The following is a 23,030-nucleotide window of genomic DNA, read 5'->3' as shown; positions in this document are numbered from 1 at the left end:
AAGTCAAGGACCCGCATAATGCTTTTTTTTTTTAATTGCTGTTTTAGGATTCCAAATACAGCAATCTTGGAGTATATTTATCTACATCTTCCAAATAAATACCCATATTTTTGGTTTTGATAAAAAGCAAATAACAAATCTTCTAAATATAAATAAAACTTCAGGCTTGAGTTTACAGTTTCATTACTTGTCCTGAATAATACCATTTAAGCATAGAAAATTTATACAGGGGAGAAGAGAGAACTATGGCTGAGGATTATCAGTTTGGGAAGTTCTAAATGTTTCCCACAAATTCTGGGGAAATCATAAAGCAAGAAGAACTGATGGCAGGTGGATCAAGGCAATCATAGAATGGATCCCAATTGATAAAAAGCATCCACGAAAGAGACCTAAAACAAGATGGATCGACGACATCAGCAAGTATTGCAGGCCCAATTGGCAAAAGAAAGCTCAGGACTGTATAGGCTGGAAACATGCGGAACAGGCCTTCATCCTGCAGTGAATAGACCATGGCTAAAATGAGGAAGTGTTTCTATTAAACATGGGAGAAGAATGTAACAGAATTGCTAAGAACTCCTGTAACTTAGACTCTAGACCAGGGCTGTCAAATTCGCAGCCTGCAGGCCGGATGCATCACGCACTGGCCACACCCTCGCCCGTTTAGCGAAGGGGAAAAAAGTCCTGATACATCATGTGACAATGCCATGACAACGTGAATTTGACACCCCTGCTCTAGATTCATAACAGAACCATGGTGATGTTTACCAACCTCATAGGCACTGTTGTTGTGTGTGGTGGTTTATTTAGAAATAAAATAGCTGGCAGCTCTTTTCTTATGCATTCATCTCCTAGTCTTCCATCAAAAATGTGTTAATGGAATGCATCATAGCACAGAAACAATGATCATTAATGATCTTTTCATTCCACACTGAAGCTCTTTCTGCGGGCTTATCTCAGTGTCTTTTGTTATGAGAAACAGTTGATATTTCCTCAGCGCTAAAAGGCAGTAGATCAAGATTAAGGGTTCCTCTTAGTTCAGTGATTAGTAAACAATAATGGCACTATTAATGCTCCATCTTTAAGAGCCGTTCATCATGCTGCACACTGGTGGTATGCTGACAAAAGTCATTAATGTTAAGTGGGTGTTTGTTTGTCTTTAAACATCCTTTTTGCATTTATTCTTTTGACACAAAATACATCACATTTTGTTTCAGTAAATGGAAGGAAAGATATATTTTATGCTAAAATAAGATGTCTTGTGATTCTTAGAAGGAAATACTTTCTAAAATGCTCTGTATCTTTTAAACAAAATTTTGAATAGCATGTAAGCAGTAAAAGAAGGGATGTAAATTTATAGAATTTAATATAATTTATATAGAGATAAATGAAATAAATCTCTTTTGTGGACAGGAATGGAAATCTTATTATGAAGGCAGACTGAGGTACCTCCCACAGACAGGTGATTTTGGTCTTCATTGATTATTTGTGTTTTTATAAACATTTAGTTTTTACTGCCAGAGAGGAAGAGAGGTGCTTGTGGGATTTTCTGTCTCATCTATCAATATAATTAGATTTATGTGGTTGTTAGGCACCTTGCCTTGTTGTAGTGGCTTCAGGTAGCAAAATATCTCCCAGTTCTTCCCTAACTGCTAATCAAATATTTGGGCTGTACCTCATCATATATTGAGTCTCCAGAGAAAGGAATGTTGTTCTATGCAAAAAGACTTTTTGAATAGAAAACTAGATATTAGAGAGGAAAAAAATTCCAGCCTTAACATAATAGTTTTGGTATTCAAGGGATACACATACTATGGGTATGTGGGTGGGTGTTATTCTCCTTCCCTCCCTCCCTCTATGTATACCTATATACATGCATATGTGTGTGTGCATATATTTTGTATATGTATATGTCTGTCTGTCTGTCTGCCCCCCACCCACCCACTCACCCATCCATCCATCCATCCATCTATCTATCCAGGATGGGTTTTACTTACCTTTACTACCGGTTTACAACAGGGCCGCGCGCTTGCGCTTCCTTCACTCGCACATGCGCTCTTCTGCGCATGCACAGAAGCGATATGATGACATCAGGGTCAGTGGGCGGAGCCTCCCGCCAGTTTTACTACCAGTTCTATAGAACCGGTGCAAACCGGGGCCAACCCACCACTCTATCTATCTATCTATCTATCTATCTATCTATCTATCTATCTATCTCTGTATGGAGTGTTTAAGATTCTTATGCTGACTTTGTGCAAACACCAATGCAAACTGCATGTTGTTTTATGCTCTTCCATACACCGCCTTAAACACTAGTTACGTGCCCTTTGCAATTTGTGCTGGCATTCGTGTTTGCTTATCATCCTTTTCATCACTCTGTACAAGAATAATCCAGTCATCAGGGTCTTGATGAATGGATTCTTTGCTCTGAAGCATGGCTTGTTTTTTGTTTGAGCTTGCCTCATGCTGTGCTTACCTTGAAAAGGAGTGCATAACTGCAAATGGAGTTCATATTGTATAAATTGGCTTTCTAAAAGGCATTTTTAGTGATGATGTTCTGGGTGGGAATGGGTAGTTAGTGCTTTCATGACAGTTGCTAACTTGATTAAATTACTAATACATAGTTATTAACTTAATTAAGTTTTTATGACAGTCACTCATGGGGAAGGGCTCCTACAGTAATGGCTCCTAATGGTCCCACCCTTATAGACCTTAATTTTAATAAGATTTTTTTTTTAAAAAAAGTGCCAAAATATCTTCCCATTGGAATATAGGTCAGTTGTCCATTTGCCAATTCCTGTTAGTTTTTCATTCTAGTCAATGGTTTGTTTGCTTTGCACTGAACTAAATTAACTGCCAAAATAACATTTATATATGACTGCAACTTGCTGCTTTTTTAAAATCTAGCATATTTTTTGCAAATTATATTTCCTGTCTTTAGCTTTATAGATGATTTTCACTTAATGACCGGTCATTTAACAACCACTCAAAGTTACAATGGCCTTTAAAAAAAAACACAGGTAGTCCTTAACATATGACTGTAATGGAGCTTGCCCATTATGACTGCATGTTGTAATGGCTATTAAGCAAGATGGCCTCACTTAATGACTCCACCCCTGCTTTCCCGATGCATTCATTAAACAAATTCAAAGGTTGTTCAGTGGAGCACATGGTTCCTCAGGAAGGGAGAGGCCATGGGAGGCCAAGAGCCAGCCCAAACCTGCTTGTCCCAGGCCTCACTTCATGAGATGCCCTATGCTCTACTTCCAGCCTCTCAGGGATCCCACAGCCCTTGGGCCTGCTTTCTCCCCTCACCAGGGCCCGGCAGACCTTAGGCATGATTCCCACCCCACTAGGCCCCACAATCTCCTCCTTACTTACCTTTTGAAGAGGTCCAGAGCCTTGCATTGCTTTATCACGTGTTTACATGGAGCGATTCCAGAAGCAGCCACCATGTGCCCAGGACCACAATTCAATGCAGATGCTGGGAACATGGCGGCTTCTGAAATTGCACTGTATGGCCGCATTATCAACTGCTCCCTGGCTTGCACAGCACTGCATAAAGGGCCAGACTCCCAGTGTATTTGCAACCTGACCTCCATGTTGCAACCTGACCTGCTGTAGCTCCCCTGCAGTCATGTGATCACAGTATAGGCAGATTTACAACTGGTTGCAGGATCCTGTGATCATGTGATAACAGTTTTTTATTTTTTTTTGGGGGGGAGGTGACTTTTAGCAGAAGATGGCATTCATTTAATGATCACATAAGTTCGCTTAAATACCATGTAATTTGTTTAAAATTCCAGGCTCAATTGTGGGTATAAGTCAAGGACTACCTGCATTTGTTTTAAAATACACTGCATTTAATTCGTTGCCTTCTCTTCAGACTCTGTGATAGTGAATCCTATTTTTTTTAAATGTCCACTAAAATATGGTGGAAAGCCTTTAGTTATATTTTTTATATTGGGTGGGATAGTTTAATAGTCTAGTAACCTGTCATTCTGATTTAATTTACACTTCATTTACACATCTGATTTTTACCGAGGCCAATAATTTAGAATTTATTTAGAACTCAGAGATAAAGTAGATAGATAGATAGATGATAGATATAGATATAGATATATACACACACACACATATATATATACATGTATACACACACACACACACACACACACATATGCATATTGTTTCAGATCTTGTGAGTAAGACAGAGAAGATAGACAATATTTCTTATGTAAACTCATGTGCTTTTATACTGAAACAGCACCATTACCGTTACAGTGAGAATTTGATATGCAAGTTTATAGCATAAAAAACTCCAGACTGAGACTAAAAATCATGGCCTGTATCCTAAGCCCTACCCGGGTTTTGCACTCCCTTAATTTTGGGCTTTGAAAAACAAGTAATTTATGTCTTAATCATGTTATGCTTGGTTTTTCCTCATGTGGTTTTATGCCAGTACAGAGCATTACTGTACTGTTTCTATTTCCTTTTGCAGGCTTGCATGGATTATGGATTAAAGCATGCTAAAATACTCCGTACTGCAAGGAGAAGGAAAAAGAGAAGGAGCATAATGTATGTACATAAACATACATAGAACAAGAGTTCTATGTATGTTTATGTAGAAATAAATCCTACTGAATACATTGGAATTTATTTGTAGGTAATTGTAGATCAAGTGCAGCCTGAGTTTAGTTTCAACAGTAGAAGATTCATGCAAGGTTCTGAAACATTTTTATGCACCTTAGAACTATCACAGAATCTGTGATTCTGGAGTGGGTGTATAATTAGTCTTATTTTATGATGCTACATTTGCTTTCTTCATATGTTTATGCAAATTCATTTTTTGCTTTGTGAAATTGGTTGGAGATGGTTGGTGATGCATATTGATTACTCAGGGCATAAACACATTATTTTACAGCTGCGAGGAAGGTGATAGGCAAGTCCACAGGGAGCCATGTAAAAATAGGGTCTGACAGTGAAAATCATAATCTGAATCATAAGCATTGCCTTCAGAACAGAGAGATGAAAGCCAAGTTTTCCCACATTAACTTCACAGCCAATAATTAGACATTGACATTGGCAGCGCTGCAGTGATAGACTTCCTAGTAGCTGCGGGTGAACTTTTATATTGAATTGAACAAAGATCACCTTGTTATTTTGCTCTAGCAATTTAAGTCTCTCTCTGTGGTTAAAATAGATTGGCCACTCTTTGGCTTTCCCTAAGATGGGGCTGAACAACTTTTTGATTATCAAGGAAGTACTAAAAATTTTTATAGACCAGATGGCTGCCACGTGGATGTGACCATATCGCTCATATGGGCAAACAAACATGCATTTTGGTGGAATTTGGAAAGGAAGGAGGTTTTTTTTTATTTTTTAAATGTTAGATGCCTGCTCTAAGAATTACACTATAGTTTGCATCTGTATTCTGTTTCAAAATAACAGGAAACTGTGCTGTCAGGTTTTTTAGGAATCATAGGCGGAGGAATCGCCAAAGGATAGGAAGAAAAGACTTTGGGTTGCATATGGCATTTGCATTGGGACAGGAAACATGAAAGCATTTTATGATATCATAAATTTCCTTCATTATAATGGGGAAATGGTGATATTCCCATTAGTTAGAACTGCAGGAAAACAGTCAGTTGTTGTTCATACAGGAATTCAAACAGGAATTTCTAACTTCCTCTTTAAAAGACCCTGTAGATGATAATGGCTGGAGAAGTTCTCCAGCTACTATGGAAGCAGAGAATGAGCCCAGAGAAAGAATAATAGCAGTAGCAATAGTACTTAAACTAAATACTACTGTATTTTTCGGAGTATAAGATGCACCTTTCCCCCCCAAAAAAGAGGGTGAAAATCTGGGTGTGTTTTATACTCCAAATGTAGCCCTGCCCAGCTTCTCAAACGGAGGTTTCAGAGGTTGAAAAAAGCATCAGAAAAGAAGCTTCAGAAAAGAAGCCCCCAAACAGAGCTTCAGAGGCTTTTTTTCTGAAGCTCTGTTTCGGAGGCTTTCAGAGGCAGGAAAAAAAGCAAAAGAAAGAAAGAAAGAAAGAAAGAAAGAAAGAAAGAAAGAAAGAAAGAAAGAAAGAAAGAAAGAAAGAAAGAAAGAAAGAAAGAAAGAAAAGAAAGGCACAGAGCTCACAACTAAGGAACCTGTTGCTAAAATTCACCTCTGGGAACAGCTGATTGGGGGTATTCCGGGAGGCAGATCCACCTGCCAATCAGCTTTTTTCTTATTTTCCTCCCCAAAAACTAAGGTGCGTCTTAACTTCGGTGCGTTTTATACTCTGAAAAATATGGTACTTCATAGTGCTTTGCAGCCCTCTCTAAGCGGTTTACAGAGTCAGTCTATTGCCCCCAACAAACTGAGTCCTCATTTTATGGAAGGCCGAGTCAACTTTGAGCCAGTCAGGATCAAACTGCTGGCAGTGGGCAGAGTTTGCCTGCAATATTGCATTCTAACCACTGCACCACCATGGCTTTTATAGAGCAATGCATCACAAAGAGGGGCTTGAAAGAAGTATTACAGGTCAGAAATGACATAAATAAGATCAAAGAAAAAAGATTTTAAAGCAAAGCCTGTACAGGTAGTGCTCAGTTTATGACTCTAATGGAGCCCAGAATTTTGGTCATAAGTCATGATGATCATAAGTCAAGGCTGATTTTATACCATTTTAATGGCAGTCATTAAGAGAACTCCACAGTCATTAACTGAATCAAATGTATTCCTATGGTAATTTTTTTTGTCAAAAACTAGTGCAAAAAAGCTGGAAACCAGCAAAAAACGTTATAGATTGCAGAATGCTGCAAATGGCTATAAGGTGAGGTGGTTGCCAAGGGCCTGAAATGTAGTTATGTGACTGTGAATGCGTCTGCAGCCATCAGAACTCTGAAACTGGCTTGTAAGTAGCTTTTGGGGAATCCTCCATAACTGCATTTGGTCGCCCCTCCTGATGAGGAGGTGTCCAGTGTCCTCCTGACGAGCAATGTGGAGAAAAGAACCTGCGTAAAAAATAAGAAAGAATGAGAAGAGCAGGAACTGAGTGAATGGAGTGGTAGAACCTTAGGCAAAAGTTGCTGACCCTCAGGCTTCCCCAAGGCATGAACTTGGCAGACACTAATCAGAATCTTAATAAATTCTGTACTGCTAGGACTCTACCATAACTCAAGAACTGTATCTGTTACCAAAAACTGACAGAATTCTTGAGTTTACATTACTCCAGTGCAGATCCCTCTTTTCCCACATTTCTTTCTGGGTAATGGGAAGCTGATCTATCTTTTCCATACTTGCTCTTAAGTGGCAATTTCATATTGACCTTCCTTGCAATCTCATCCCTGAATATCTGCCGCTATTAATTCAACTCTGACGCTGATTGCTATTCAAAGCAGTAGCGAGAGAAGCCACGATTATTCACAAGGTTTAGATCTGGGTTGGCCAGACACAATAAGAGCCTGTAGTACAGTGGACTAAAGCACTGTTATTAACATCTGCTGCTTGCAATTACTGCAAGTTCAAATCTCACCAGGCTCAAGGTTGACTCAGCCTTCCATCCTTTCAAAGGTAGGTGAAATGAGGACCCAGATTGTGGGGGCAATAAGCTGACTTTGTATAAATATACAAAAGTATGAAGGCTATTGCTTAACGCATTGTAAGCCACCCTGAGTCTCCAGAGAAGGGCGGCATATAAATTAAAGCAAAAAAAAAAAAAAAAACCACTGCAATGATCCCACTATTTGAGATTCCAATTATTCAAAAGGACTCCCTACAGCTGAACTATCCAGCAATTTGTTTATTATTGCTGCTTAATGCAATGGTATGTTAATGAAGTTTGTCACAATTCAGTCACTTTGATACCTGCTTTGGTTCAAAGCATGGAAATGTTAGGTAGCCAATGCTAGGTCCATGAGCACAGCCTCATAATAAAGGATTTTTGAAGGATTGTTCATTTAAATATTTTTGGATGTTAATCCAAAAAGCTCTCACAATAATTTTCAAGAATTAAAAAATAAAAGTTTGTGTGTGTGTGTGTACACACACACACACACACACACACACACACACACACATCTGAAAACAAAAACCAAAAAACAAGAAGTTCTACACTGATTTATGCAGTGCAACAAAGTAGAAGTTTGACAAGAAGCTACTGCTTTAGTTGCAAAAAGGTTCTGTTGAGAAGGGTGTTAATTAGCTATATAAACTGCTAGCTACACTTCCTTGCCGAGGAAGTTCTAAAGAGGAAGAGCCACCAATCAGGAGGCTGAAGAACTTCTCAAATGAAGAAATGACAGATTTGATTTACTTGAATAATTTTACTTTTGTTGGAATTCATTAACATTTTTAAAAAGTAGCTAATGAAATACATTGTGTCAAGGGTTTTGTTTTTTTTACTATTATTATAAGATATGCTCCAAGCATTTTATCTATGGCCTAAATAACTAACTATGAAAAAGAGAAAATTATTTCTTTTTGAACTGAATAATTAAGTATAATTACCATTCAAACTATAATTATGGATGTAATGTTGATAAGGCCTGAAGGACCAGAACTAGAAGTGAATTTTACCATTTATGGCTTACAAATCTAACCACTTAGTTTAATTGGAGTTCCAAACTAAAGTAATTATCAGAAACTGTTTTAATATTAATAGACTTGACAGAATTTTCCCTTATAATTGTTTAAGTGAATTAGAATTATTGTATTCAGTCCCAGTCGGTTCATAAAAAAAAAAAAAACTAAATTTCTTATGCAAACATATTGTTTTTTTTATTGCACAAACTCAAGACATTTAATTACAGATATATTAAATCTTGCTTCCTGTAGTTAGTTTGAGGATTTAAGAAACATATTTACAAGCACAGTTAGCTTAAAATATGTGTTTATTAAAAATAATCTGGTAGAATAATATATAATGCATAATATAATGAATAATTAGGACTGCCCATATTAAATAGCATTAAATCTCTTTTTATATTCATTTTGGATATCCAAGAAATATCCCAGTATGTTCTCTTTTTTAATAATCAGTTCCATGAATTTGTCATTTAAAAGCTTAGTTTTTTCTCTTTAATTTCAAGCATTTTTTACTTGTTTTGAAAATTTTGAAATAATGCCCTTTTTCAGCAGCCCCACCCCTACTGGACATAGTGTGTGTGTTTGGGTGTAGTATACAATGTGTATATTATATATACATACAGAAGATAGACAGACAGACAGACAGACCAAAAAGGTAGTAGGAAACTTCTGTAAATAGCCTGATCTGTGATTGGCTGGTGAAAACAGCACTCATTCGTTACAACTCATTCATTAGAACAAACTTAGGAAGCGCCAGGCTTCTATTCAATGAAAGAGTAGGAAGAGAATAGTAGGTTCCTCGAGAGGTCCTACTTAGCATGATCTCAGTAGGATATAATCAGAAGGGCTTACTTGAACATTGCCAATAAATTGTAGATAACGTGCTAACCTTCATTATCTCCTCCAACATTTTGTTGAACAGAATGGATGCATCCTGCACAAACAAAAATGTTACGAAGAGAAAACACTTATTGAAATTGCACAATGCTATACTTAACACTGTTTGTTTGAAAGACAATTCAGATAGAATCTGCCTCGGAAGGCAATAAAACATGAACCATTATTTACTAATCACTTAGGTTACTCTGTAATAAAATTAAGTAGACTTTACAGTAATAAAATTAAATTAGCCAGCATGAAGTTTCAGGGCAGCATATGGCTACAATGTTATGCAAATATTTTACTATAAAATTTTTATATCAGTAAAGAAAGACATCATTCTTTTTTGGCATGTACTTTCAATTTTTTCCCCCATATAATGAGTCTTCTCTCACATTCACAATAAAGTTTAGATAATGAATTTATGCATTTTCCCAACTGATAGGAAAACAATTCAAGCAGTTTTATTTGTTTAGCCTCTAACTCATTACAAACTAAATCATATTGTATATTTAAAAATCTGGTTCTTAATACCATTAATTTAACACTTTGGTTAGAAATATATGTTTCTGAGGTTTGGCTTCTTTCACTGTTATCCCTGAAGTTTATTTTTATCTAAAAGTTAAATGAAACAACGAAATAGGATGTGAATACCCAGATTAGTAAATAAATAAATTCTCTGATTACTTGTATTATATATATGTGTGTGTGCATGTGTCTGTAATAATAATCCTAAAAATCCATGTTGCTATACTGACAAAGAGTTGTGTATCAGATATTATTCATATTCCATGACTAAAGTATATGCATTAAATAGGAAAATGGATAAAATGATGTTATAATAAATAGGCAGTCAGACAGATAAAAATAACAGTTCCCTCCTTTGCAAACCATGCTGAATAAATTTGTATGTCAGTCCAAAAACCTATCAATCCAATATTGTTTGGTCTTTTTGCAAGCATAAAACTTTGGAATCTTGCAAAAAGACCAAACAATATTGGATTGATAGGTTTTTGGACTGACATTCAGTGTTACTCTAGGAATTATATCAGAGGCCTGATGTAAGCTGTGCATGGTTAGGGCCCAACCATTGAATCTGCGGCCTAACAACCCAAACAGAGCATATTAAATGACTTGCAAAACTAGCCTTGGATTTGCTGGCATTTTATTAAAGCATTTCTCCTCAATTTCGCCTCAAAATATATAGCTAAATTTTTAGACCCTGTAGAAGTGGGACTTCAGCGTAATTAGAACTATTTTGTACCCATAAAGAAAGTTACTTACCTATCCAAGTGGGCTCCTTGAATCTTCTCAGCTCACAACTGTATGCTTGCATTCCTAGTGAAGGAGTTACAGGCAGTCCTCAACTTACAACCACAATTGAGCCCAACATTTCTGTTGCTAAGTAAGACAGTTGTTGAGTGAGTTTGGTTCAGTTTGATGACTTTTCTTGCCACAGTTATTCAGTGAACCACTGAAGTTGTTAAGTTAGTAACATGGTTGTTAAGTGAATCTGGCTTCCCGATTAACTTTGTTTGCAAGAAAGTTGCAAAAGCTGATCATATGATCCCGGAACACTCTAAATCATTATAAATAAATGCCAGCTGACAAGTGTCCGGATTTTGCTCATATGACTGAGGGTATGCTACAATGAAATACGGTCATAAATCACTTTTTTCAGTGCTGTTGTAACTTTGAACAATCACTAAACAAATGGTAGTAAGTCACAGACTACCTGTATTATTGTACCTAGGGTAGAATCACTATATTTCCTGGAAAAATACCTACTCACAGCTGCCTCTTAAATACCCTGAGAACTGGGGCATGCTATCCATCTCTCTCCCCACATTAGAGTCTGAAGGAGGTTTCTTGGGTATCATATTAAATATTCTCCCATCTTCTGTTGGAGCTCCAGTATACCAGAGGTCTGCAGATATGAAGTGCTCAGTGTAATCAGGGGTGAAATTCAGCAGATTCTGACATGTTCTGGAGAACTGGTAGTGGAAATTTTGAGTAGTTCAGAGAACCGGGAAATACCACCTCTGGTTGGCCCCAGGGAATGGAGATTTTGCTGTATCCTTCCCCTGCCATGTCCACCAAGCCACACTCACCAAGCTACACCACACTCACCAAGCCATGCCTACAGAACAGGTAGTAAAAAATTTGAATTCTACCACTGAATGTAACCCAATCATAGTTTGTCCTTTACTGTATTAATTTCTTAAATATTTCCTTTACTAAGCCCTTTTAGTTGGGGTTTTGGCTTTGACTCCAGTTTGGCAGAATTCCAAACTTCTTTTGGGATAACCCCCCCCCCCCAGTTGATAGTGAAAACTCTTTAACTATTGTTAAATGTTTTGATAATGATTTTAGTTTGTGGTACATTTACTATTTATTTAAGTATTAATATTTTATGAAGAGGATTTTTTTTATCATTGCATGTTTAATGGTTATTATGCAGGGAATTAAGAACATATTTATATTATATTTATGCTGCCAAACATTTCAGTTTGTGGTTTGGCTTCTATTTGTTGCTTAAATCTTGCTCTCTCTATTTTTTATTTTTTTTTATCTGCAAGCTTAACTTTCTTAAATTTCATATATGTGTGGAAGAATTTACATTAAAACAAAAAACAACCTCTTTGCATTAAAGAGATCTAGCATTTGAAATAGTGGATAGCTAAATGGGTAACTGTAGTATATCTGAAACCTGGAGGTCGCCTGAAATCTGTACTTTAACAAAATGCACTGGAGAAAATAAACTAATACCTAACTTTGTCCCAAACATATTTGTCTTTACATTTTTTAAAAATTAAATTTATAGCTCATCCTCTTACTGAGTAGATCACAGTAGTAGCACATCATAATACACAATGAATCCTGGTTTGCTACATATTGATGTATACAGCCAATGAGTTTCACAAAATTACAACATAATTGCTCTCAATCAGGTCAGCAGTAGAAGCCATCTTTAAACCAGAATGGAACATTCAGACTTCATACATTAGCAAGCAATACAGTGCATTTTGTTTTGATAAGCAACATGAACTCCGAAGTGCAGACATTGGTTCTTAATTGTGTGTTTACTTGTGCAGTTTATCAGTACAACCATATTTATGTTAGTATTATTTTTTCTGCACTATTGATGATGAACTTAAATTGCACTGACAGAAGAGAATATTTATAACTCAGGGTTGATCTGTGGGGTCCTTAGTACTCTCTGAGATTGGTTATTTTCTTGCAGATGTTTCATTACCAATCTAGGTAATGGGTAAACTAGCTATCATCATCAGTTTACCTTCCAACCTAAGTTGGAAAGTTCTAAATAAAGGATATTGGCTTAGTTGATCTGTTATTGCAAAGACCAGTTCATATGTAACCGGTTCATAATACTTTACTTTGAGATCTCATTAGGCAACTGAAAGGTCAACACATGGAGATATGAGCATTTGTGTTCAAGCTGGTAGTTGGGTATAATATACTACAATTGGGTTTTCTTTCCTAAGCTTCCATTTTGGAAATCAGAGAAGGTGAATTTAGCCACCACAAAGAAGTTGGTGTCTGTAGTAGCACTTCGCAACCTTGATAGCTAGCTTAGCAGTGCACCCATGTCTAGTGACAATTACATGGAAGAGACAGTTATAAGGTGTGGGGGGGCACACTCTGGAGTTCTGCCAGTTCTGCCTCTTACAACACTGCGGGCAACACTGGACTTCTTATCAACAACAGTAAATAGTTAGAAAGATGGGGCTCTTTTTTGCCATACCATTAACTTTTCAAGAGCAAGAAGGGATTGGTTTCTCATAGATCTAACTCTCTTGAGGTGCCCTGTATTGTGGTCTGCTTTGTGCTGGTCAAGCAATTCAGCGATAAATACCACAGCGGTCAATACAAGGTCACTTTAATGCATTCTGTTTAGCTTTCTTGCTCCTGTAGAGGAAGCAAAAATAAAGCAAGTTCTTTATTTCATTTTTTTTTAAAGGTAGAACTATTTGGCTGCTTTCTGATATTGTTCATTTTTCTTCTTTCTTACCATCTGAAAGTTCAATAATGCTTTACCCATTAGCCTACTATATGGATAACCACTATTTGGGGTTTATAAGACATTTGCATAGCTTTTCAGTTAAAGTACTGGAGAAATGCTCTCTTCTTTTAAAAATAGCCTTATTCAATGTTATGTCTGTGAAGAAATGAAAGTGAATAATTCGTATTATAAAAGGATCGTCTTTGGATGTTATATGAGCAATATCTGAACGCCGATCACCTCAGGTGTGAAATGCCTCTGGTTCAGAGAACCGGTAGCGATGGCGGTGCGAGGCTCCGTCCACCCACCCGCTCATCATTACTTCCTGGTTTTAACCAGGAAGTAACCTGTTTTTTACCCTCTGCGCAGGCGCAGAAGGGTTTGCACATGCGCAGAGGGTCCACATGCACTTCCGAACCGGTTGGGAAGGTAAGTAGATTTCACCACTGCATCACCTCCACCACTACCAAAGAGATTTTAAAGAAAAAACAATATTGTTTAATAGAATAGTAGAAGCACAGCCTTTTAGAGAGAAAGAAATCCACAGGATAATTTTTAATAATCTTTACCTGATTTCATATGGAAAGTCACCATATTTTCTGGTTAAACTTTCACATTCTTAAATCTGACAGCACTGAAGCAATTTCAGAGTGCAGTTTGAGGACATTACAGTTCTTTATGTGACAACATTGCCATTTGGAGCTAGTCTCTTTGGGAGTTTGGAAAGAAGGGTTTATTTACACTGGTGGGGAATTTACTTTCCCTGAGCTGTCAGTCTGGGCATTATTCCACTGCAGTGGGAAAGATGTCTCTCTAGAAGAACCAACTGACTCCCGTCTTCTAGAAATAAAAGCAAGAAACAAACAAACAAAAACAGATATGTCAAAAGGGCTCACCACAGTTAAAAAAAAACCACATATGGAATAAAACCTATTGGAATAGAAAATAAAGCTACTGGAGTTTTTGTGTTTCTCAGTGTGTAGGTTTAATACAATTAAAGTCACTATACAGTTCAATAGTCTTGATTGTTTGGCTTCATAGCTTGTGTTGATCTTATAGGTATCACCAGCTCCTATGCGGAAAACACTGGTATTCCTAGGAGAAGGGAAGATAAAAGTTGTGTTTTATTTGCAGCACGAGTTAACCACATTAAAAAAAAAAAAGATGAAGCACGTTAGATAGTTTGACCACGCAGGGAGTTTCATCCTGAGCTCTTTACATCTATCCAGTACAGGTAGTTCTTGACTTTGGACAATTGAGTCCAATTTCTGTTGCTAAGTGAGATAATTGTTAAGCGAGTTTTGCCTCATTTTATTATCTTTCTTGCCACAGCTGCCAAGTGAGTCCCTGCAGTTGTTAAGTTAGTAACACGGTTGTTAAGTGAATCTGGCTTCCCCATTGATTTTGCTTTTCAGAAGGTCCAAAAGGTGATTGATCACATGACGCTGGGACACTGCAACTATTATAAATATGAGTCAGTTAACAAACATCTGAATTTTGATCACGTAACCAAGGGGATGCTGCAATGGCCATAAGTGTGAAAAATAGTCATGTCACTTTTTTCAGTGCCGTTGTAACTTTAAATGGTCCCTAAATGAACTGTTGTAAGTCGAGGACTACCTGTATAACAACAATGACTTTCAATATGATCAAGTTATATTGGACATATCCCACAGATGATATGGACCTCTAGGTAACGGATCTTATCTTTTGTTTCTTGTGGTTTTCGGGAATTACCAAGTTTTCTCGAGCAATGTAGAAACTAGTTGGAAAAGATCTTAGTGATATATTTCCATATTGATGCTAGTCAGTAGGGGGAATGATGGTGGAGGAATAGTGAACAGTGGTGGGTTTCTACCGGTTCACCCCAGTTCGGGCAAACCGGTACTGGTGGTGGTGGGAGGCTCCGCCCACCCACCCGGACATCATCACGGACACTCTGTGCATGCGCAGAAGCACTTCATGTGAGCGAAGTGAGTGCATGGGTGTGCACGCTCACAGTCCTGAACCGGTAGCGAAGGTAAGTGGAACCCACTACTGATAGTGAAGTATGATGTTTTTGTTTTTCTTTTCATTTGCTACTGTGATTTAGCTCAATAGCTCAGTTAAGTTGCTCAGATCTTGGTAGATGGGATTTGAGAGATGTACTCCCTTTGCAGTATTGGTTTCATGTGAAGCCTTCATAGAGGTTGCCTTGTCTATGTTGGAACCCAGAAATATTAGGGCCCTTGCCAAAATTTCTGTACAGAATGGCCGAAGACCATATTGACTGGGAAGTCCAGGTGATGCAGTCCAAATATATTTGGTGAATACTGGTATGGTAAGCTAACTGATGAGGATCTTGCCGTACATCAACTTTGTATCATGCCTTTAACTCATTGAACATAATGGGGTTTATATTGTGTGACTAGCTCATAAAATACAGCTACAGCAGAGAGATTTTGATTTCCACCTGGCAATGGATATGCTGGGTGGATATTTGAAGGAAATTTTTTGCAGCATATTGTAAAAATCCAAGTCATAATTGACCACATGTCTTAAAATAAGATACCAACCTTTCCTTACTTTAAGAGGCATATACAATGTCCGCAGTACAAGCAGATGGCATTAGTGTGATGGGAAAAAAGCAGATTGAAAATCCCCCTCAAAATCCTGAGGCTGTTATGTGAGCCTTGCAATTATGTCTGAATGTTGGTTGGACCACAGTGATGGAATATGTTTCACATCAGAGAAGCCAATATTACTTCACAAGTCTCATTGCTGGCATGCAGCTTCTGAAGCTTGGTTTAATGTCCTTCATTTACAATTCCTCTGATAGTGTTTCAAACCCTTTTTCAAAGATAGGACTCTTCTTGAACTTTCTGATGCATGGATCTTCAAATAGTAGGAAGAAGACAACATACAGTATTTTCTTTATTTGGATTGGCTTTTTCAGACAACATCTGTTTCAAACTATGAGTATTTTTCCCCCTGCTCTCAGGACCAAATTATCCTTTCTGCCTGACAGTTGTCTGCTTTGGATTTTGTGCCAGAAAGTCATCCTTCAGTTCTACTGAGATTTCAAAAACATATTTGCAATAGCAATTCTGTATCTTTCCTTCCTACCTCTTCAGCATCAGCTCTCCCTCCCCAGCTGCTTTCAAGGAGAAATGGCATCAGTGATAAGCCTTAGATTTCATGTGCAGGTTAGCTTCCTAGATGTGAAGAACTTTCAGAGACACCAGCCCTGATTAAAAAACCAGAGAATTGGACCAGAGTATGGTCCAAAATGGATGATACTGGCAGAAAGGTGAAAGACATCATTTTTATGCTTTATACTTTGAGTAGGCCTCCAATCCTTAGGGTCTTAGAAGACTTCTGAAGGAATGATGAGAAGTTTTTTTTTTCCTCTTCAACTCAGTAGAATTCTCTGAGTTAGAAACTTTCTCCAAAGTGAAGAAAACCTTCCATCCTCAAGAGGCAAACTGAAACGTACTTCATCTCCTGTGCGCTGCTTGGAGAGCCCAAGCAATGGGTTCAAGTTTAGCTTGGTTGGCCAGAGACTGAGTTGAATTTGCCTAGCCACGCCTCTTTCTCCCATGAACCTTCAGTGTTCCAACTCAGTCAGCCTAAAGAGACTTTCTCCGTCTTAGAAAAATTATTTAAAATATTCTGCCAGCCACAGAAGAAGCCCTCTTTCTCCCTTTTCTCTTAAAACTTAACTCTAACAGCCTGAGGTATTTCCCAGAGGCGCGCAGCGACCGCCAGGAGCTCCATGGAGCTAATTAGCTCCAGAGCTAATCTCTTGCCTCAGGGGCCGATCCTAATTGCCGCCATTAACAGTAGAGCGGAGGTGATCCTTTTAAAGGCAAATTTGGCTCCTAACAGCTCAGAAACACAGCGGAAAGCCTCAAACGCTTCAGAAACCGTCGTGGGATCATTAATTAGCAGTCTTTTTTTTATCGGAAACACAGCAAGGAGCCATGTGAGTTTGGCGATCGGGCCTAGCATTTCTGGCTGATTTACTGCTATTGCCTTTTGTGGTTTGGGGATTGTTGTGTCTGTCCCGCGCCATTTGATTACTGCTGCCTTTCTCTCATAGCGTTATTAGAGCTGGTCATTGATCAGTCTCACGCCTAATACCTAACAGCAGTAGAAAATTGCGCTTACACACTGTTGTGTCAGTTTGGCACCATATTTACCAATACTGGAATGAGGAATAATATCATTATTATAATCATTGTCCTAGTAAGCTCTTCTGATTGAATTGCCTTTTTTTCTTGTCATTCCAAGATGGCGGATCGCAGCTCCTCTCACTCCAAAAGTACTGCATCCCATTCTTCTGCTTCTAAGAGAGCTAAGTCTTCAGATCACAGTAAGGCAATTGGGGCTCAGCCTGGGCCTTCCACCACATCCAAGGCCTCTTCTTCCACAGCTGTTGATAAGGATGCAGAAAGAAGGCAAAAAGCCTTAGAGAAACAATTTGCAAAGGCAAAAAAGCAGGCAGAAGCCTCCTCAGGCCTAGGCCTTGTCATTGTTCACCCAGAGCCTAATATCCCTCCAATTCAGGATACACCTCCTTCTGCTTCAAACGAAGATAGATTGAATTGGTCTCCAGATATTACCACAGATCCTCCAACTAAATTAATTGAGAGTGCTGTGGAGGTTATTCCCATATCAGAACAGGGCTCATCTGATCAGGGAGTCATTCCAGGACCTAGGAGGTCAGCTCCTTCAGCTACTTTCACCCCTACAGCGGTGGGGCTCCGCCCTGAGGTAAACCAGGCCCCTGTTCTTTCCAAGGAACTCTGCCAGATGTTAGCTCAGACCATTGCCCAGGGCATAGACTCTGCCCTGCTTAGAAGGGGCATTCCTGCTCCCAACTCAGCTGGTACCACTCCCAATGTACACCAGACCCACCAGAATAGGGTTTATTCCTGGGCCCCTCACTCGCCTCATGATTCTCAGGGCAGTGAATGGTCTTATACTGGGGAGGAGGAAGAATTCGCAGATCATGATCTTTCTGAAGATGAAGGCAGATCTCCAGACAAACCAGCCTTCACTGGCCTTTTCAACCCTAGCATGTTCAAGACCTTGTTATACAAGGCCAAAACCACAGCTAATCTAGGGGTTATGGCTGGGGCATCTGACCGCTCAGCTGAGCAGGATCCCCATGCTCAATTATTTACAGAACCGGTCACTACCCAGGACGCTGTTCTTTCTCCCAGATTATTCATAGACATTATCAAGAAGCAATGGCTTCAACCTGGGTCCTTGTGTAATGGATTAGACAAAAAGATGTACACTGTAGAACAGGAGGTAGAGGACATGCTTAAGTTGCCTACAATAGATACTCCCTTTGCCAATCTAGAATCTTCCAATATTCTCCCCTCAGACTCTGCAGAAGGGCTGAAGACCGAGGATAGGAAAGCTGAGATGTCAGTTTGTAAGACACATCAAGCAGCTGCCTGGGTGATCAGATCAGCCACGGCAGCTTCCTTCTTTAATAGAACCTCCCTCCTGTGGCTGCACCAAATGCAGGCAAGAGCTCCCCTTGGAGATGTCAGATTACACCAGGATATCAACAAATTAATTGCTGCAGCAGAATACTCTGCTGATGCAACCCTTAATGCGGCTAAGTTTGCTTCCAGGGCCCTGGCCTCTAAAGTGACTTCCAGACGATTATTATGGCTTCGCCATTGGCAAGCCGATATGAAATCCAAATGGAAATTGGCATCTGCTCTTTTTCAGGGCAATAATCTTTTTTGGTGATGTTTTAGATCCCATTTTGGTAGAGACCAAGGATAAAAGGAAGGTACTTCCCCTGTCTCACGGGAGGACAGACAGGAGATACTCTCCATATTATCGCAGGCAGTCCTTTCGTGGGGCGGAGGGCGGTTGCCCCAACCTATCAGAGGACTTACTCTCCAACTTCAGACCAATCCCAGGATAGAGCTCAGTTCAGGGACAGGTCTAGACAACCCCAGTCTAGGAGACCCTTTCGAGGGGCCGGCGGTAGACCTTCCCGCAGGTCCAAATGACTCCCAGTCACACGTTCCCATTGGAGGCCTCCTCTTGAGGTTCTCAGTCCAATGGGAGCTCATCACAACCGACGCCTGGGCTCTGCAAACTGTCCGGCTCGGTCTCACATTGGACTTTTCATCCCTCCCTCCAAAGAGATTCATCTCTTGCACTCTTCCCAGGGATGCCACCAGGAGGTCTCTGATGGAAGCCAAGATCCTTCATCTACTTTCCATCCAGGCAATAGAACCAGTGCCTGTCTCGCAGAAGGGTCTCGGTTTCTACTCGATCCTCTTTCTGGTTCCCAAGAAATCGGGGGGTTGCAGGGGAATACTAGATCTAAAAAGACTCAACAAACACATCAAATACAAGAGATTCAAGATGCAATCCTTAACCTCTATTCTAAATTGCATCAGACAGGGGGACCTGCTTACATCCATAGATCTAAAGGAAGCCTACCTGCACATACCAATTCGGATTTCACACAGGAAATATCTCAGATTCTGTTACGCAGGGCAACACTTCCAATACAGGGCCCTTCCATTTGGCCTGTCCTCTGCCCCCAGGACGTTCACAAAGCTCCTGGACGTGGTGGCAGCCCATCTGCAGGCTCGCCCAATCAGGCTTCAATGTTATCTAGACGACATTTTGATTCCATCTTCATCCATCAGGCAGGCGAGACAGGATTTGTCAGAGACTGTTCAGGCTCTGCAACTTCACGGGTTTTCAATAAATCTAGAAAAGAGCCAGTTAATTCCATCCCATTCTATCCTTCATTTAGATGCCCGGATAGACACAGTCAATTGCCAGGTTTTTTTATCACCAGAACGTCTAGTCAGCATACGGGCCTTGATACATCGGGTCAGGTCAGCCAGGTCTGTCTCCCTCGCAGTATTGTCCCAGTTGCTAGGGAAAATTTCATGTCTGGCCATCGTTCCTTGGGCAAGGTTACATTCCCAAACCTTACAATGGTTCCTCCTACCGAGCCAACAAGCAGGCATCAGTCACTCCACAACAAGAGTCAGAGTGCCTCCAAAAGTTCTCCACTCCCTGAACTGGTGGACGTCACCTTCCCTAGAGAAAGGCTGTCTCTTCAAGGAACCGCCACATCTAACACTAACTTCAGATGCCAGTCTATTCGGCTGGGGGGCTCACCTGGGTTCCCAGATGGCACAGGGCAGATGGTCACCACAGGATCTGTTACACGACATAAATTGGTTGGAACTCAGAGCTGCCCACCTAGCTCTCCGTCATTTCCACCTCTCGCTAACCAACCGTCACACGTTACTGTTAGCTGACAATGTGACTGCCAAGGCACATGTGAACAGGCAGGGAGGCACCCGGTCCAAGGACCTGATGTCCGAAGCAGCGAGCCTCGACCTCTGGGCGGAATCACACCTGCTCTCCCTCCAAGCGGAACATATTTCAGGCGCACACAACGAACAGGCGGACTGGTTGAGTTGAACAACCATCGACCACTCCGAATGGCGTCTCCATCCAGACCTGTTTCACCAGCTGACAACCAGGTTCGGCCAGCCATGTGTGGATCTGTTTGCAACACCAAAGAACACTCACCTACCACGGTTCTTTTCCAGATTTCCAACGCCGGGGGCAGAAGCGACAGATGTCCTTCGGGCGCCCTGGCCTCGAGGCCTTCTATATGCATTTCCTCCGACACCTCTACTACCAAGGGTCATCCGGAAGCTTCTGGATGAGCAGGCAGAAATTCTGTTGGTGGCTCCGCACTGGCCCAGAAGGGTTTGGTTTGCGGACCTAGTGTCACTGTCAGTGTCCCGCCCATGGAGGATTCCGCCAGACAGGATTGTCCTAAGCCAGGGGGCAGTTCAACATCCCGAGCCCCAGTGGCTCCAACTGGCCATCTGGTGATTGAGCGGGAAATCCTGAGGGACTCCAGATTCTCAAGTGAGGTCATTTCCGTCACCCAGGCGTCTCTTCGTCTGTCTACCACCAGGATTTATAATGCCACTTGGTCAACTTTCTCTAGCTGGTGCTGAAAATCGCACATTCCTCCCAGGGCAGCTTCTCTTCCGGACGTCTTGAATTTCCTACACTCAGGATTCAAACGGGAACTTACTGCCAACATGCTCCACAGTCAGGTGGCTGCCTTAGCGACTATTCTACAGGGAGAGGGTTCTATCCCTCTCTCTCAACACCCCAAGGTGAGGAGTTTTCTTCGGGGAGTTGCTAACTTACGGCCTCCTCCAGTCCATCGGTATCCTTCCTGGGACTTGCCTCTTGTTCTGCAAGCACTCATGTCTGCTCCGTTCGAGCCCTTAGGATCTGCCAGCCTCAGAATACTTACCTTCAAGGTCGCCTTCTTGATAGCAATCACGTCTGCAAGAAGGATCTCCGAACTGGCGGCACTGTCGGTACATGGAGATCTATGCATCTTTTACTCCGACAGGGTGGTCCTCAGGTTGGACCCGACTTTCGTACCAAAAGTCAATTCTTGGTTTCACAGGGCACAGGAGGTGATTTTACCTAACTTTTGCCCTGACCCAGCACATCCTAGAGAACGACGTTGGCACACACTCGACGTTCGTAGGGCACTCCGCAAATATATTGACAGGACCGCATCATTCAGGAAGTCTGAATCACTATTTGTATCATTCCAGCCTACTGCCATGGGGAAGAAAGTTACCCCATCTACAATTGCGAGATGGATCAAAACTTGCATCGCAATGGCTTACGAACACCAATCTACTCCAGTGCCTAGAAACATCACTGCGCATTCAACTCATAGCGCTGCTACCACGGCAGCCTGGGTTACTCAGTCTTCCATATTGGAGATCTGCAGGGCTGCAACTTGGGCTTCTCCCACTACCTTTATCAGAAATTACAAGTTGGACGTTTTTGCCTCAGCCGAGGCTTCGTTTGGCAGAAGAGTCTGCAGCAGTTTCTACCAGGCGAACGACACCTGGACTGCTCGGACTCCCGCCTTAGGGATACTTAGCTTGGGTATATCCCATTTCTTGGACTCTCCAAGCAGTGCATAGGAGATTGAACATTGGAGCTTATGTGAATGTTCGATCTATGTGTGCTGCAGGAGAGTCCAACCCCGCCCTATTGTAGCGGTCCAGCATCCAACACCTAGTTATAGTGGACATTATTCTATCATCATGCTGCGTCTTCTACAGACCTCTTCGTCGAAACACTGAAGGCTCATGGGAGAAAGAGGCATGGCTAGGCAAATTCAACTCAGTCTCTGGCCAACCAAGCTAAACTTGAACCCATTGTTTGGACTCTCTTGCAGCGCACATAGATCGAACATTCAGGTAAGCTCCAATGTTCATTTGTGACTATTACCTGAAAGGAGGATTTATGGCCCCATCCATTTCAGGGTTAAATGCAACAGCAAATGCATGCAGATATCACAAGAAGTATAATAATGCATGGACAGATATTATAAAATTATAATTGCTAATATTATTCATTTTTAAAAAGGGGGGTGTTTTAATGCATAAGGGCCAAATTCATTTAATAAGTTTTAAATTGTTTTTTAAATTTTATATATTGTTATGTGTTTTA

General features: G+C 40.4%; 1 protein-coding gene and 1 pseudogene across 5 annotated transcripts in view; both read left to right on the top strand.

The window, feature by feature from the left end:
* MACROD2 (mono-ADP ribosylhydrolase 2) overlaps positions 1–23,030 on the top strand; it is a 1,140,895-nt gene that overhangs the window by 536,446 nt on the left and 581,419 nt on the right. The gene's annotated exons all lie outside the window — the stretch shown is intronic.
* LOC148116717 (uncharacterized) lies at positions 17,754–19,501 on the top strand (annotated as a pseudogene). Its single transcript, XR_015731250.1, has one exon. The product of XR_015731250.1 is annotated as an uncharacterized LOC148116717 (transcript).

The sequence above is a fragment of the Pantherophis guttatus genome, chromosome 1 (assembly GCF_059756535.1).
Source record: "Pantherophis guttatus breed Tessera chromosome 1, ASM5975653v1, whole genome shotgun sequence".
Classification (NCBI taxonomy): Eukaryota; Metazoa; Chordata; class Lepidosauria; order Squamata; family Colubridae; genus Pantherophis; species Pantherophis guttatus.
This window is presented reverse-complemented; position numbering and strand designations above follow the sequence as displayed.